This window comes from Ailuropoda melanoleuca, chromosome 10 (genome assembly GCF_002007445.2).
Source record: "Ailuropoda melanoleuca isolate Jingjing chromosome 10, ASM200744v2, whole genome shotgun sequence".
Taxonomy (NCBI): domain Eukaryota; kingdom Metazoa; phylum Chordata; class Mammalia; order Carnivora; family Ursidae; genus Ailuropoda; species Ailuropoda melanoleuca.
Genome location: NC_048227.1, coordinates 41,876,129 through 41,894,599, shown reverse-complemented (window position 1 = coordinate 41,894,599; position 18,471 = coordinate 41,876,129). Strand labels below are relative to the sequence as shown.

At 40.5% G+C, this 18,471-nt stretch overlaps 1 protein-coding gene across 13 annotated transcripts in view; it reads left to right on the top strand.

The window, feature by feature from the left end:
- BACH2 (BTB domain and CNC homolog 2) overlaps positions 1-18,471 on the top strand; it is a 376,418-nt gene that overhangs the window by 222,169 nt on the left and 135,778 nt on the right. Inside the window, exon 1 of one of the 13 annotated variants that reach the window (XM_002925091.4) lies at positions 6,036-7,024. The exons of the other annotated variants lie outside the window; for them this stretch is intronic. The gene's annotated coding sequence lies outside the window, so the exon portion shown is untranslated. Of the gene's footprint in view, positions 1-6,035; positions 7,025-18,471 lie in introns of those variants that run through there. 13 annotated transcript variants of the gene reach the window in all.

The following is an 18,471-nucleotide window of genomic DNA, read 5'->3' as shown; positions in this document are numbered from 1 at the left end:
TATTGCTGCTTCTCAAAGTGAATCATCACAGTCTTCTCTTTCCTCTTATACACTTAAATGGGCCTTGATTTTACAAAACACAGGTGGTAAGGGAGGCACATCCCTAATAAATAGTCCAAGTCATCAAGTCCAGGTTTTTGTGGGGTTTGAAGTTCTCAGGACCGACATAGTTTGAGAATCAGTGTTAGCTTCGGGATAAGCCAATCACCTCTCCACTGAGGACAAGAACAATTTATTCCATGTTAATGGAAAAAAGTGGAAGATTTTGGCTCAACAAATGTGCATTTGGGTATATGTGAGCATACATGCAAATGTACATATGTGCCTATGAATATATATGCATTTTGTATATTTCTAGCTTTCATTGTAAGAATTTTAAACATTTTTCTTTTGTTTCATTGAGTTGGCGTGAGTATAAAAATAGTGTGAGAGATGCTGTCCAGGAAATGTATGAGAAATTTCTGGGCATTTTAAATCTGTGGATAAGCATTGTGATTTATAACATTTACCTTGGTATGGTAAATGTTCATTCAGAGTAGCACTTAGGACACACAGTTCTTTTATTAGACCCCACAGAAATTGAGAATAATCACTGTTAATAAATTAATTCCAAAGCAGACGTAGTGAAGGTGCTTATCTATTGCCTACCCATTGGCAGAGCCAAAAATCCTGGAGATAGATTTAAGTGCCTGTATTTAAAATGAAAATCACAGAATCAGATAAATCAGGTGAAAAAGTGGTAGGTGATGAAAGAGTAATCTAGAGCTGTCTTCTGGGCACTGCCCAAAGGGTAACAGGGCTGGTAAGAGGGCTGATAGAGTTGTGAGTGATGTAATTATGTGTTCTTACTCCGCCCTCAAAAACTATGACATCTCTGTCAGCACTAATTAGTTATTCTGCACAGCGTTCTTGGAAGCGAGGTTTTCAGTGTATGAAGCATCTTTACCATCATATGGAAGAAGCAGGTTGGATCAAATGCTCCTTAATCGCCTTCCTGCTTTGGCATCTGTGAGTGTCCATGTTTACACATCAGGTTTTCCTGTAGGGATGACCTGTGATGTCAGTCAGTTTCATGACTACAGGCTGGGGAGGGAAGAAGGCTGCCCTGACACCTCAGGTGACTCACCTCAGGTGACTGGGCGCTTCGAGCTCCTGCCAGACCTGGCACGGCCTGCCTAGATCACTCCCTGCAGTCTGGGGTGAAGCGCTCAAGTCACTGAGTGCCTGGAGCGTCTCTGTGAAAGCACCATGCTTGTGTGGGGACAAGGGGTATGGGAATCCTCTCTCCTCTCCACTCAATTTTCCTCTCAACCTAAACCTGCATTAAAAAATAAAGCTCTTTATTAAAAAAAAAAAACAAACTGAATACCAAACAGGATGACAGTTCTTCAAAAAAGTAAACATGGAATTACCATATGCTCCAGCAATTCCACTTCTGGGTATATACCTAAAAGAACTGAAAGCAGAGACTTGGACAGATGTTCGTACAGCATTATTCACAGTAGCCAAAAGGGGGAAGCCACCCAAATGTCTATCAGCAGATGAATGAATAAGCGAAATGTGGCATATACATACAGTGGAATATTATTTGGCCCTAAAAAGACATGAAATTCGGACACATGCTACAACATAGATGAACTTGGAAGAGACCAAATGAGATAAGCCAGACACAAAAGGACAAGTGTCGTATGATCCCACTTAACATGAGGTGTCTAGAGTTGTCAGGCTTATAGCCAGAAAACAGAATGATGGGTGCCAAGGTTTGGGAATAGAGGGGAATGGGAAGTTGGTGTTAAATGGGTAGTTTTCACTTTGGGAAAATGAGAAAGTTCTGGAGATGGATAGTGGCAATGGTTGTACAACAGTGTGAATGTACCGAATGCCACTGAATTGTACTCTTAAAAATGGTAAATGTTCTGTATATTTCACCCCGGTAAAAATAATTAATTAATTAATGATTTTTTTTTCTAACTGAATATCAGAGCTCGCTTTCCTTCCAAGAGAGCTGTGCAGAGTCACCGACTACTGCTTGACAGGGTTGTTACAGTTTGTGGGGCGGAGTAAGAATTGATGGCGATGGCCCTCATACCTCTCTCAGCCCTGATTGTTTCCCTGGCATCCTTCTGGCAAGGGCAAGGGATCTACGGAATGTATACTTTAGTCTCAGGGATGGGTTTCCTGTCAGGGCAAGGACACGTTTGTCAGAAACTACCAGGGCAATTTGCCATAAACAACTGTGATCGCTACCACATGCCTATACACATATAGGAAAGCTGTTTCACTGTGATGGAGGGAGTGCTCCATCTCCCACCTGTGCTCCTATAATGGGGCTTCTCAGATCACCTGAATTGTGTGTTCATGATCAAGTCCAATGCACGGGTTTGTGGCGCTGTGTGCATAGCCATGGCACATAACAGGTGTTTGTCAGGAGAGGTGGACACTGAGGCACAAACCAGGGAAAACAGACTTGATTATAATATAGCCGCAGATTGAAGCCTAGTAGAAAAAAGGGAAAGCTGTAGAAGAAAATTAATAGCAAATAATTCTCCTGCAACAGGGCCTCAAATTATTATAAAGCCTGTTTTACATACGCTAAATGAAATATAATTTACCCCTCATCACGAAATCACTGTAGTATTAGGTGTCAATGTACCTGTAAATCACAGAACAATTGAGTGAGTCCTGCAGTTCTGTGAGGAATATTCAGGATGGAACTTATTACTAGGTTAGTCTCTTTGGACCCTACTTTGGGAAGATTTTGCTTTTTATTCTGTGTTTCTTAAAAGCTGGACTTGGAGAACAATCAGCAGATTCTCATGGGACCCAGTAGTAGCCTGGGTAGTATGCTTTCTTCAAGTCTCCCGTACCACGTTCAAGTCTGCGCTTGGGTCTGACCAGGTTTCTTGTAATTCCTGAAGAGCAGTGCATAGGGACCCATAGTTCCAAAAAGCTCAGAAAACTTTGTCCTAAATTATCCCACTTCCTTAAGAGGAAAGAGGAAGGAATAATCAGGGAAGACCAAGATTATTTGTGTGTATGTTTGTGTGTATGTGTATGTGTGTGTGTGTGTGTATATATATATAAAATCACACACATACGTATGTGTGTATGTATTTGGCTTAAGGAAAAGGTATAATCAAGAAAGAGATAAAATAAAGTCATCAGTGTTAAAGTATGTAAAAATCAATCCCATTGTTCCTACCCAGACTTCCAAACGTGCTTAGAAGTAAACTCTCTAGGTGATGGAGAGAGGGCAAAATAAAGGTTTCAGCTGCTAAGATATCAGAAACTAGAATTAAAGGTTTTTATAGAAAAGAAAATCCAGGGCAGCAAGTCTAAGAGAGAGAAAAGCAGCATTTATTCATCCTTGAGATCCAGATGTGGCTGCCTGTACCCTAAGCTTGAGTTGAACTGACATGGATAGAGAATCAAATCAAAATAAATTCAGCCCCTTGAGTTCAGAGACCATGAATGGTCTCTTTTTGGATGGACACAATTACACAGGTTTCCGCCAGAGAAGACCAGCAAACCGAGTCACCCAGGTGGAATGACATAAGGTAGAGAACAACAAAGATAGACCCTTGGGGGCTCCCCCTTGTAGGCTTTCATATTTCCTAGGAATCAGATTGCCTCGTTCCAGACACTGAATTCATGTTTGCTGATGGCTTAGCTACCTGGAACCCAACTAACCAGAACCCTGAATTAACTAACCTTCACATTTCCCCACCCCCACTTCACCCCCTCCCGCACACCCCACCCTACCTACCGCACACATCCCACTTCCCTTTTTCAGAAATAGAGATTCAGAAAACAAGATAGCTTTGGTTTAGTAAAGATGGAGAATATACCCTGGAGGATATCTGTAGCTGATGACACTGACCTGCTGAATCATTGAGAATGGTTAAATGTTTTAAAATTAGGAAAAGAAACTGCTTTGGACCAGAAAATTGAAACAAACAAAAATCTTCTTGTCCTCAGTTAGTCCAGTAAACTGAAGTTTTATTGTACCTATTTTAATGCCCTAATTAATAATCTAAAACTGTTGATTTACAAAAGAGAAATATACCATTTTTATTCTTCTCGAAAAATTGTGTAGGTTTTGGCTTTTACTGCCTTTCCAGTGCCAGAGTTTAAATTTCAGATATTCGCTTTATGTTTATTATGTTTGGAAGCACTTTAAAAGTTATAATAGTAATGATATTAGCAGTAATATAGAAAATAATTTTATGAACATATATATTTAGTTCCTAGAGTCATTGGAAAACCATTGGCATAGTTTTGAAGCCAATTCTGTTGTTTTTTTTTAGAAGAATGTGTGATATATTTATTTGTAGCATTCAGTTTCACAATTCTGTTCTGCTCAAGGCATCATCAAAATTAATTTTCGTTCCCTGCATATACCCTAATGGTACAGATAGGGGTGATATTACCAGCATGGTAATGTACATTAATATGTAAATCAAAAATTTCAAACAGTATTCCCTGTGAATCTCCAAATAAACTCAGCCATGCATATTACAAAGCTGCTTTACCAAGTGATTATCAGTTGTAGCACAAATAGTTTATCAACTTATTCTAATAATTTCCAATCTGTTGCTTTTAGAAATTATTCATATGCTCTCTTTTGTGTATGCCTTTCATTAGCAAAGTGACACCTCTCTCTGAGCCATGATTTAACCCAAGCTGGGGCAGCATGCTTACAAGGATACCACCTGCCCTCCCCTGTTAACTTGACCATTGTGATGGCCCTAGCATCTGGAGCTTTGCTGCAGCTGGAGAGTGCCCAGACCATGGATCATGATGAGGAAGAGTGGTATTTGCAAAGGTCTGGAGTGTAGCAGGACTCTTAGAGTCCTCGTAGAACTTAACTAGAAGCTTTAATCTATTGTTTCTAGTAGATTTCTAGTAGATTTTTCCTGTATTTCATGTCTGACTTGTCACCAGGCCAGATTATTATACCAGGTTCCATGTATTAAGTGTTTTTAATTGCTAGGAAGAACAGAATCAGAGAATAATTAATTGTTTCCTTTCGTCAAAACAGAAGTAACTTTATTTTCCTGATTGTAAAGTAATATCTTTATTGTACATAATTTATAAAATAACATGATAAAGAAGAAAATAAGTTATCTATAATTCAGCTACCTAGATAAAACCTGACTGTTAAACTCTTGTGTATTTTTGCACTTTTTTCGATTAATCAAATAATTCCAAATTTACAAGCAGTACTCTGGACTGATTATATCCTACAAATTTGGAGGAGTTTAGGAATGATGACTTTAGATATCATTTTCTAGGACAATGATTTCCTAGTTTCTTATTTTTCTCACTTCAAATTACATTAATCAGCTCTTATAAGAACAGATACCTGTATAGACACATCATTATCTTTATCAAGTGGAATTCAGTATTAACTGTTTTTTTCTTTCATTTCTGCGTCTTGTCAATAAAAATGATTATTGAGTGGCCCTGCAAGATCCTAATGGGCCTCTGGAATCATAAAAGAAAGATTTAATTATGTACAAGATGGTTTTAGTGTTAGATCAATTCATTGTGTTCTAGTTACTTAAAAATTCATATTCATAGTATGCTTTACGGAATTTGCCAGAAATGGGAAAGGTTGGTTAGCCAGAACCTCCTTTTCCCATCCATCATCCAAACAATATGTTCTCCAGTAGAACTTTAGTTTTATACCTCATGGTAACAAAATGTGATTCAAATATATCCTTTCTTGTGCTATGAACTAGAGTTTCCCTCAACTTTGTATCCTTTATCCCCCTTCAAAGAAACTTCTCTTCAAGTTCTTGTGGTGTAGTGTTATGTTATAGATCCCAGGATTGTGCTGATAAGTCTGTGCTTCCCTTGGAGAATGCTAGGACTTTGGATCAGGATGAATCCTAACATGTCGCCAAGGTTAGGAAGGACTTTGAGCACTGGAAGAAAACCCCGATAAAAGAATTTAGGGGATTGTTAAAAGATTCATCTGAGAAATGTTGTAAGAAAGTTATCTGCAAGCCTTTTGTCAATAGAATAGGAAGTCTATGGGCAGCAGTTGCTAGAATAGATTTTGTTTTAAAAGATTGATCTATATTTGACATGGGTAAGACTAGGTCTTCTCCCCTGTACAATACTTAAGTTCTTTGAAAGCAGATTCTTCTAGGTTCTTCTCTCTGCATCCCTTCACATCCTTTGTGCCCTTGTTTATAAATGGGACTCGGTATGTATTGAATTAGTATTTCTGTGTCTCTTGAGTGACAGATGAATGAGTGCGCTCAGTTCACGTACTACATTTTGCCTTCTTGCTACAGAAGTCAAGGTGTATTTTGATAAATATCCGTGATTGTGAAATGCCCGGGTTCGTTGGCTACAGGTGGGGAAGTGGTATACAGTACTTTGATCCTCCTAGGAGAAGGAGATGCTGATGTGGATATTAAGAATTTGCTTCTTTGTCTTCAGTTTCAGTTTGACCTCCTTGCTTCACTGAGTCACAGCACTCGCTCTTCGGTGATGGGCACGTCATTAAGCCTGAGACTGTCCCTTGGACTGTTTATGACATTGTACCTGAATTTCCCATTACATTAACAGCCAGCATTTGTCATAAAATTTCAAGAACACATTAAAAGTTATTTGGTTTGTAGTTGACATTGAGATTAACTTTCTCTAACCTAAACCAGTGAAAACCAAAATGCTCCTCACCACATAAAAGTTTTGCTTTCGCTGTGTTCAGACCCCTCCCACCTCCTCAGAGCACAGTCATTTGGAGTCTAGTTTGGGGGCGGTGTGGTTGTATCTCAGTGGTGTATGACCCACTTTTTCGTAACACTTAATTACCCGTGTTTTTACAGCACTAGTCAGAAGGTCTGACGATAGTGGACTATAACCCAAAAAAGGTTTTCTGATACACCTCATCAGGGCTGCTAGTACCGTGCGTTATCGGAAGAAGGTGTTAGCTCCGCAGGGCGTGTGTTAACTACCCGAGGATGACAGAACATTTCCTCTAGTTTCTGGATAATGAGCAAGCACACAGGTAAAGAAAGACGCCTTTCTCAGAGTTGCCTCCTTTTGTGTCTTAATTATTTTGTTGAGCTGACTTTTAAATATTGATCACTACCTGCATATGTTTGCTGTTGAGGTCTGCAGAGGGCTCCGAAGAACAAGCATTTTAATTGATACCCTGGGACCTTAATAATTTAACTTTTCATTAGAAGTCTAAAGAGATGGTAAATCAAGAATAGAATCTCATCTCGATCCTCTCTGTGCCCCTAGAAAACGTCCCCTTCATCGCTGTGTTTTTCTCGTGTGCTCGCAAAGTGTCTGTCAGCATCAGCTGCTTGGCGCGGCAGCGGAATGAATGCTTGGTGGGCTGCTGGCCGTGCAGTGGGGACTGTGGACAGAGCAGACAGGGACGGGGGGAGGGGCGCAGGAGGGAAGGGAGACGGCACGGGGATACTGTGCCTCGGTGCGCATCGTTCCACTGCAAACTAAAAGCAGATTTAGGGCAAGTGATATTGACCTAACTTTGGTGAAATCATTTCCGACAGTCTGCTCCGTTTTAGAAATGCTTATGCTTCTGATAATCACTTTTGTTCATTTGAAGAACTTTGAAAATGCTGTCATTGTTTCAAAACAAAATGTGGTAGGTATCATCTTCCTGAATGTACAGGAACGTTTGTGGGTGCATTTCTTTGCTGAAAGTTGGTTGACATGTGGCTCGCGGTAGGGTGGTGCCCGCGCCTCGCGGATCACGCTTGCCTGTGCGCTGAAAGACATACCAACGTGGAGTCTTGGAAAATGCCTGTAGTTAAGTCAGCGTTGTTTTCCCTGAAAGTCCTGATACAGAAAAAGAGTGAAAGTACCAACACCTAACTGGAAAAAATGTCACTCATTTTAGCCTCTTTGCATCCCTTGTTAGGACAAACCCTGGGTTGGGTTTTTTTACATTTGTGAACTTGTGCGGTAGGTGGAGCAGTGTGGGTGGCCCAGAAAAAGTAGCGGTTAGAATAAGATTTTCCATTTATTGCCCTTTGTGCATGGCTAAAAATAAGATTCATACAAATCAGAATATGTAGTGCAAGCACAATCACTCTGTTAATTCTGATGACTGGCTTGCCCGCATCTTTGCATCTGTCTGGTAAGTGGTGCATTGGGAAATAAATGTGACTCTGTTTAAGCAGCAAGAGGCGGCCAGGTTTTTGCGCTGTTTGTCTGCATGTGCTAGTTTATCAGCATTTTCCCCTTCTGAAGGAAGAAAGACACAACTCATACATAAACAAATTGTGTCGACGGAAGGTTGAAAGAAGAAGTGATAGAATCTTCGAATCTTTTTTTAAAAAGTATTTGCGTTGTTTGAAATGCTGTTTTAAAACATCCATCTTTTTGACTCATTGTTAGAAAGTTTTCTTGAAGACTCGTAGAACAGCAAGGGAAGGATTTCTGAGCGGTGTTGCCAGGAGATAGCCACGTCTTTTGTTTGTGGAATGATGGGGTGGTGGGGAAGGAGGACAAGGATGCGTGCACGCCTGTCCCGGAATGCCCTCCGTGGACACAGATGTTGGGGGGGAGCAGTTAACCAAGTAAAAACTCCCCTTCCTCTGACTGCTGAGTCTACTGCAACCACAGTTAGTGATAACATGTCAGTTTGTGGCTAGAAGAAACACCAAAGAGAGGTGGCGTCAGCGTTCACAGGGAAATTTGTACCTTCGTGATCCCAGCGATGGTGCTGTCCCCATTCCACTGGCTGAGCGGCTGTGGCATTTCCAAAGAATGAAAATGTCGGCAAGTGTTCTGAGCCTTTCAGTTTGATGTAATTTGCAAAATGAGATGAGTCAAGAGGGCAGTCATTCCAGAAGCCTCTGGAAATGGAAGACTGCAAATCACGTTCCTCATTGGCAGCTCCAGAGGCAGACAGTAAGGCATGCTGGTTAAAGCAAGGCAAGAGCTGGGGCACCTGGGTGGCTCAGTCGTTAAGCGTCTGCCTTCGGCCCAGGGCGTGATCCCGGAGTCCTGGGATCGAGCCCCACGTCAGGCTCTTCCGCTGGGAGCCTGCTTCTTCCTCTCCCACTCCCCCTGCTTCTGTTCTCTCACCGGCTGTCTCTCTCTCTCTCAAATAAATAAATAAAATCTTTAAAAAAAAAAAAAAAAAAAGCAAGGCAAGAGCTTTGGGAGAAAGAGGGCTCAGGACCAGATCTTAGCCGTGTGCTGACCTTGGTCTGTTTACGTAACCTTTCCTAAGCCAGGTTGTTTTTATTTGAAAACAGGAACAGGGAGAGTACCTACCTCAGGTTGGTTGTGGGGATTAAACGAAATAATGTACATGAAGCACAAAGCCAGCACTTAATAAAATGATGGGGTTGTTACTCTTATTTGTGCCACTGTAACATAAGAACGTGGTGGAGAATTTTAGAGCATTTGGGGGTTCCCCCCTCCATGCTTGGGGTACAGACTTTGGAATTAAATGGACACAGGATCAGCCTCTTGTTCATTGTTTTTCAATCAGAAAGCTACAGGTCATTTACAGAGTAGTTTGGTTCCTCACAGGGTTACCGATGCCGTCTGGGGGGTATTTCTTTATTTTGCCGTTAAACCAGCACAATGTAAGCCTCTCTTTCCTTTTAAGATTAGTACTGTGTTGAGCATACTCATTTATTTTTACCTTCTTGCTATGTTTTTTTATTTAAACATGGATATTTCAGTTCTAACATCTGTGCATGTTAATTGTAGTACCTACTGATATACATTCTGAAAGAGAGAGCACTAATGGTGTAATCAAGTACAATTTTAAATATTTCAGGTGGGAATGGGCAAAACTTCAGGAGCAATTAGTTTCCGTGGTGGTGTAATTCCCTACAGAAAATATTGCATCTGTTACAATTTTGGTTACTACTCAGTCCTAGAGATGACTAGATACTGACAGGCAGAAAACAATTACTGTTGCTTCTTTTACTTTTTATTATTTTTTAAAAATTATTTACTGTTTAAGAGTCTTTCTGAACATCACATTTTTCAATTAAAAAAAGTAAACAGGGATGCCTGGGTGGCTCAGTTGGTTAAGCGGCTGCCTTTGGCTCAGGTCATGATTCCAGGGTCCTGAGATCGAGTCCCCACATCAGTCTCCTTGCTCAGCGGGGAACCTGCTTCTCTCTCTGTCTGCAGCTCCCCCTGCTTGTGCGCGCGCTCTCTCTCTCTCTCTGACAAAAAAATAAAATCTTTAAAAAAAAAAGTAAATATAGGGGTGCCTGCGTGGCTCAGTCGGTTAAGTGTCTGACTCTTAATCTCAGCTCAGATCTTGACTTCAGGGTTGTGATTTAAGCCCCACATTGGGCTCCACACTGGGCAAGGAGCCTACTTTAAAAAAAAAAAAGGAAATATATTTGGGGTGCCTGGTTGGCTCATTCAGTAGAGCATGCAACCCTTGACCTCAGAGTCGTAAGTTCAATCCCCAAGCTGGGTGTAGAGCTTATTTTTAAAAAAAAAGTCAATATATTTTATATTTCATAATAAGGTCATAATTGCATAGGCATCACTTAATTTCTTTGGTTAAGCTTTAGTATTAGTTGCTAAGAGTTCACATCAGACTCTTCCTTCAACCTCCTCTACGACCTTCCTGGGATATGGTTTTTTCATTTATTAAATTAAAAAAGAAATTATGACTGCACCTTGACATTGCCTCACCTGGGACCTGACAAGAAGTGATAAATGAGATCAATAAGCTAAGGAATTGAAAGTGGGAGTGATAGAAAACGGTGATGGCTTGGTTTTATCAATTGATGTATTTTGCTAGTTGTTTTTTGTTTTTTAATTTCTCTCAAATTTTTTTTTCATGGTCTGTCCTACCCACTGACAGATACAAGTTCTGACTTGTAATTTACATATCAACATCATCAATGGGGTTTCTAGGTTTTTAATGTTAGTACCCAACAGGCTGGGGTGGAGATGTTTCTCAGGTCAGCTCCACCAGTATGATCTGTCTTTCATTAGAAAGGTTCTTACAGTGTATCCAGACAGCACTGCTTTTTAAATTTTTTTCTGTTGAATGAAATGCAAGAATGCTTTTTAGACAGAGTGAATAGTTTGAGGTAACTAACAAAGTTCTTGGCATTCTGGATATAGCTTTAGTCCCCTCCATGAACACATACACTCCCCATTATCTTTGCCTGCCTTATTGTATTTTGCCGTAGACTGAAGTTTCTGTAAAAACCATAGGCAAAAGAAGGTGATGAATGAGGCTGTGGCTGTGATTTCCTCCCACACCTTCGTAAGGAATGACAGAGATTCTAAAAGCCATCCCATTGATATACCGTGTGCTTCTTTCTGGATAACAGCCAGTTTTAACCTATCCTTCATGTGCAATTTGAGGGTACTGGCTGGGCCGAGCTCATTATTCCTTTGGTTGAATAATGTAAAGCATTTGCAATGGAGATTTACCCTAATGATGTATTTTAAGTGCATGTCCGCATTGCTGGTTTAATGCACTCAGTCATGGAATGCTTTAGAGTTTATTGCTAATGGATGAATCCTCGGGAAAGTCGGAATTTTCAATAAGATTGACATTTGGAGTGAGAAATATAAATCTAATGAGAGCATTTTAACCAAGGTTTGTAATTAGGGCTGAATGGAGTAAATTTGTACGTGCATACTGCAGCAGGGCACAGCAGAAGGTGAAATTGCACGCTCTGCTCTGAAGGAGGGATGAAGGCTGATGTATCAGTGTCAGGCCGCGACACTATGGAGTATAAATGACACTGTCACCAAGTGCTGCCCAGGGTCCCAGGGGAACTCCACTCCAGTAAATTACATTACTTAGACAGACCTGACGGCATTGTGTCGGAATGAGAGGAGGGAAGAGAAAGCTGTCAGCACGGAGTTGGAGATATTACAGCACAGCTGGCTGCAGGGATGGAAGCCACTGGTTTCCCTTCACCTAGATATTTTGTATTCTCCTTTGCTAGGTCATTGACAGAAGTTCCAAATGCACACCTGTAAAAGCGCATCATGTCTGCTTGGGGTGTAGGTTATGTGGTCAATCGCAAGGGAATACATGTAAGTTGATTTGTATGAATTGGTTAGGGTGAGAATTCGTCTTTCTTGTTGTTTGTAGCCGCCTGTGTTACATGTTCAGGATAAGCTTGCCCTTATTTTCTTTTCTGTTAGTGAAGATTCCACGTACATTATTAGGATGCAATCATCATTCTCTCTGGAACATTGTTTCCTTTCAAACCCGGCTTTAATAAGAACATATGTTTCTTTAATCCTCTCCTAACACTTGGTTCCTCTCAGCACCTTCCCTCCCTGAGGGAAACAAATTGTACTGGCGTGTAGCTTTTCATTTTGTGAAAGAACTCAAAGTTAAGAACAGTTGATTCCTAGAGTGCAATTTGTGGAGAAAAACTATTTTTTTCCCTTCTATTTTCTTTTATCCCCCTGCAGTGAAGCGAGGCCACCCCTTTTTTGGTCAGACTATCTCTAGGGAAGTATTAGGAGAAGAGAATAAGAGCATTGATTGTACTGCTGCCTTCTGAGTCATTGAAGATGTGCTAGTCACCTTTGGCTGGTTTGACCTCCAATGCCAGTTCTTGAAAAAGCCAATTCCAGGCGCTCTGGAATTAACACGGTCCCTTCTGAACCAGAAAGTAAGCGTCTTCTCCTCCGTGGATAGAGATTTGAAACAACATCCTTTCTGACTTTCTTAAATATGTTGTACTTTGTCCTTAGGAAAATAAACCTGATAAGCATCTCTGATAATTTGTTACCAGGAAGAACACATAGTATTCGGCAGAATGTCCCTGTAAGGTTTCCAGATGGCAGATTTTAAGCAACCTTTCTGAAACAGGATGCAAATAGGTAACACTGACAATAATAGTCAAATCTTGGATTTGACTTTTATTCTTTCTAAAATATACTCTATCCATAGCATCTGTATGCTTTAGTCTTTATTTTATAGCTATAGTTATAGTCTTATTTTATTCATCCAAGCACAAAACTAAGTAAAACCAATATATTTGGAAAACTAGTTTCGAGGATGGATAGGAAAAACCTAGGTTAACAATAAGATTTCTATTTTATGTAAGGTACCATCACCTTAAAAAAATCTTGGTTGATGGAGTCACCTGAGTGGCTCAGTCGGTTAAGTGTCTGACTCTTGATTTCAGCTCCAGTCTTGATCTCAGGGTTGTGAGTTCGAGCTCTGCGTTGAGTCCAGCATGGAGCCTACTTAAAAAATAAAATGTTAGTTGATGATTCTAAAATAGTAACTCACTGTAAAAAGCATGATATAAAATGTCTTTGTGCCATGTGCCGTCCTCAGCGTACAGACTGTGCTTAAAGACTGCTTTATTTACTAAAGCTGTACAAAGGTCTAGGACTCTTTGCTGTATGGGAAATGAGAGTCTCTCCCTAAATAAACTCACCAGAATTTTTTCCTTTTTTCTTAAGTGTATTTTGATGGTAGTATTGGCCTTATATCTTATATTTTCTCTTTATCCATGACATCGATTGGGAAATCACCAGTGTTTTGTTGTTTGCCACAGTAGTACACATGCAACGTATTCCTTTGTCCTGGCCTCTTGATGCAGCATGCTATCAAACTACATCTTTGGGTTTTTCTGAATTGAATCTGATGGAAGAAATTTGACAGCATTTAGAATGGAGCTGGTTTAGACGCTCCTCCGTTCTGTAGAGGCTCCTTGTTCCTGCCTTTCTACCCGTGTCTGACTATATTCTCTTCTTTTTCTTACATTAAAATTGGAAAGGGAGAGAGGGGATGCTCCTTAGGAGATATAGGTCTGTGGAGAATTGTAAGTACTCATTCAGAATCTATTCTTAGTTCTGAGAGTTATAATGAACTTGAGCTTTGAGTCCTGCTGAATCCCCCATTAATGATCCCACCATCATCACCACCTCTCCACCTGATTATGTTTTCCCTGAAGACAACTGATATTTTCCCAAATATTCTGAATGGACGACTGATATTTTCCCAAATATTCTGAGTGGGGTGTCTTCCAAGTGAAACACATCTTGGAAGGAATTGGGTCTGGTTACCCAGCAGGCCCTCCTCTTTAATAGTTTATTGGATGATTCTCAATTGTCCTTTTAAGTGCTTCTATTTTACATTACCTTGAAGTCTGCTCTGTAGAAGAAACTTTTCTGTAGACCTTGATTTACTCATCAGAAGTCAGCCCATTAACGTTAGCACCTCACTTACACTGTCTTCATGGTGTTTCCCAATGACAACTGCTACCGCACACCGCCGTGTTCCCCTGAGTTCCCAGTGCTGCAGAAAAAGAGACTTTTGTTCTGACTTGATGAGGAAAAAAAATGCAAACAACAACACGAGCTCCACCACCAGAGATCCCATAAAGACATGTTCAAATGAACAATAGGGTCGTTTGTTCCCATATGACATAAGGATATAAGAATTTAAACAATAAGACCCCTTGTGAAATGTGGCAAAATACGCACCACAAACGTTGTGAAGTTCTCTGTCTCACGGAAGGCAGTTTTTACACGGGCTTCAAAAAACCCATTAACGTATAAACCACCCTTTAAAAAAAGAAATGAAAATCACTGTCTCGCTACAACACTAAAGCAGTTTCTGTTCTAAGGAAAGCTAAAATGCATTCATTTATATAAAGTACATGTGCTATAATTTATAAAAATACAGTACTCTATTAGGCAATGCAGTGCCTCTTCCCTCTGTCACCTGGAATGGGAAATCCATCATTTTGTCAAGACCCTTCTTCCTTTGAATAATATTTATTTCTTCAAAATGAAATAAAAAATTCCTTTAAATCACTTAGATTCCAGATGAAGTTTTAAGGCTTGATAACAATTCTCTAAATCCTCTGACATTGGTGAAGCATGAAGAGGGAATAAGCCTGCTTTAAAGGGAAATTTTAATTGAATTTACTTTTATTTGAACCCTATCCTTCTTCGCTTTGAGCCTTAAAGGAAGGTTTGTTATATATGCAAACCCCAACAGGACGATGGCAGAAAAATGCAGAGATCTCCTTGTCAGCTTGGATAGGGGTCTCTGACAGTGCCTCAGAATTGTTCCTATTTTGATGATTCTGATGTTTAAAATGTGACCTTCCAGGATTAGGGAGAAGGGAGGAACACGATTTCACTGGCCAAAGGTGCTCCGTTGAGCTGGCTTCCTATTATTATACTGTTAAGACTTTCAAGTATTTGCAGATGGATATATATACAGCATCCTTGCAAAATCCCCTTAATTGAAGAAATGTTTCATCTCTATCTCTGTTGACAGAAAAGATTGCCTACTGATAATTGCTTTGCTTAAGTGTCTGATAATATGCCAGGAATGAGAGCATTCTGTGTTAGGTCATCTTTAATTATGCATGTACCACCTGTCAGCTCTAAATCGGCTCCAGATTACATCCTCAAGGACTCACTACCGGAAGGGTTGGGGGGAAGCTGAGGTGATCTCTTTTAGAAATAACAAAAACAGATAGTAGTAAACATGGCTTATAACCTGCAGATTTTTTTTAGGGAACCTCATCTTCATTGTTCTGGACCAGGAATAAGCTTTGGTACATCTGAGAAATGTTTGAAAGCTTGCCCAAGCTACCTCAAGTAAAGATAAATCACTGCGAGAGAAGATGGTAGTCCCATCTGTTGCATTTCCTTTTTGCTCCTTCTCGTCATTGTAAATGAGCCAGGGAAAAGCTCAGAAACATTTTTTATAAGCTATGTGAGGACAGGAAATATGTTAACGATGTTAGATTTCATACATTTCAGGGGTTTTTTCAGTAGTTGGTTGGCTTTTTTTAGAAGGACAAATGTGGGTTGGAAATAATGCTTGTTACCCTCTGTCAGCTTTTGATAGTTTTATTCTCACTTTTCAGGGTTGTTTGGGACTTTCTGGTGGGATGTTTAGGGTTCTTTACAAAAGGTTCTGTTCTCTCTTCTATCCTTTGATATTTTGGATTTGTGAGAGGTGTTTCTCTTTGTTCACCTGTCAGAGGTTTCAGGGAAGCCTTGAATTGTTGTGCAATTTTCAGAGGAGGGGGTTGGGTGACCGAGAGGCTGCAGGCAGAGAAGGAACAGGCAGAAGGAAATAACAAGTGGATGAGTTACCACGTCTTGAGTTTCTTGAATTCCCCTGCCAAGGTGAGGTTCCTAGCCTGTCTGCTTTCCAGTCTGAGAAAACAGCCTTGGTAAGAGTTTGTGAATAATAACCTTAGAAACAAGAATTTAGAGATCCTTAAATGCCTTATTTCAAACATTGCTGGCTAGAGGCGTTGAGGAGAACAACAGGTCAGCTGATAAATGGGCAGAGACCTCGGATTCCTGTGAAGTCCTTCTCGAGTGCCATGGTCTACCTCAGCGCTCTGAAGGAAACTTGGCCGCTTTTGAATACTTGTGGCACCATTTACTTCTCGACCCTAATCACAGTCCACTGAATTGGAAGTGCAGTCTCTGAAAAGAAGACCAGGCTCAAAATACTTATGACTATAACATTGCCAGGGCTTTCGCTATTTAACGCTCGTTTAATACTTGAAGTACACAGGTGCTCTATGAAGAATGTTAAACTCCATACAATGGATATTTCTTAAATAGGGGAACATGGTTTATTCCAGGCCTTCCTTGACAGGAAAGAACACCAGAGAAGGAAGTGAAGCCAAAAGAAAACTGAAGAAAAGAATCGAAAAGAGGAGACACGGGGATGTGGGGGAGGGGAGCAGTCCTGCCAAGTTCTCTCATGACAGCTCATCTTTGCAAAATCTTTCCCATCTACCTGGAAAGCTCTTCCACTCTCTCCGCCTGGTTGCTTTGAGTTGTTCAAGCATCATCTGCTTTCTTCGTTTCTTTCAGGCTAAATTAGCCGCCCGTCCTCTGTGATCCCACAGCACAGCGTCTGCCTCCTTCATAGCATTTATCATGCCTTACTACAAGAGCTTGTTTATTTGTCTTTCTCCCCGATGAAGTGGTTGCTGGAAAAGCTAACATTGTCCTAATTGTGACAATAGAAGTCCCATGCCCAGAGAAAGGAGTAATAATGATTTCATTGGACTCCACAGTACTTAGAGCACATTAACTGTATTTCAAACAATTTTAATAGTACATGTGGCAAGCGAAATAGACACATTTGAGTATACTTCATGAGCAGGGATCAGGAATTGAAAGGCTGTCGGAGAGTGTGTCCTGTAACCAGTGTTTGAAGGACCTGAGGAAGGTTAGCCTGGAGAAGAGAATAAGAATGGGAGACACAACAGCTGTGCTTAGATAAAGGAAAGACTTTGTCACTCTAAGAAAAGCAGAACCAAAAGGTAGAAGTTATAGAAAAAAAGATTTGGGTTCAGAACAATCATTTTCTTGTGGTTAGAACTAGCTGGCAGTGGAACCAGTGGTCCCATTTGGTAGTAGTGAATCCCGCATTAGTGGAATGAGAATCATTATGTTTTGGAGCCATGTTTGGAAACTGCTATAAACAAGATTCCTGCACTGTGTGGGAGCACAAACCGAACACCTTACCATTGTGGGGGGTTTTGGTTTTTTATTTGAGTATAGTTGACACACAATGTTACATTAATTTCAGGTGTACAACACAGTGATTCAGCTTCTCTGTGCATTATGCTATGCGCACCACGAGCGCGACTAGCTACCATCTGTCAACATACAACGCTATTACAGTATCATTGATTATATTCCCTATGCTGTCCCTTTTATCTCTATGACTTATGCATTCCATAATTGGAACCCTGGATCTCCTACACCCTGTCCCTCTGGCAACCATTAGTTTGTTCTCTATTTATAGGTCTGATTCTGCTGTTTATTTGTTTTGTTTTGTTTTTTAGATTCTACACAAGAGTGAAATCACATGGCATTTGTCTTTCTTAGTCTGACTTATTTCACTTAGGCTAATACCCTCTAGGCCCATCCATGTTGTCACAAATGACAGGATCACATCCTTTTTATGGCTGTGTAATATGCCATTATATATACACACACATATATAAACATTCTAATACACACACACACACACACATACACATATTCCTTATCCATTTGTCTATCAATAGACACTTAGGTTGCTTCTGTATCTTGGCTATTGTAAATAATGCTGCAATAAACATAGGGAGTATATATCTTTTTGATGGTTTTTATTCCTCTCAGGAAGTCTGTATGGTGAAACAGAAGGAGCACTGGATTGTGTCCCAGTTCACGTGTATCTGGCCTCTTGCTAGCTGTGTGAGTGGGAGTGACTCCCTCAAAGCCTCAAGTCTCCACCTCTTGCCATGCAAAACAGAGATAATGTTTACTTCACAGAGTTGCCTTAAGGCTTAAGTAGGGTAAAGGAGTCCTTAGTGGACAGCAACGTGCTGTCCATAGATGGGTACTTGTCCAGAGCCACAGCTCCACCACTGACGGCCCGTGAACTCAGCATTGTCACAAGCGCAATGGGCATCATTGTCTTCCTTGCAAGGCTGCTGTGAGCAGGATGATGGAACAAAAGTT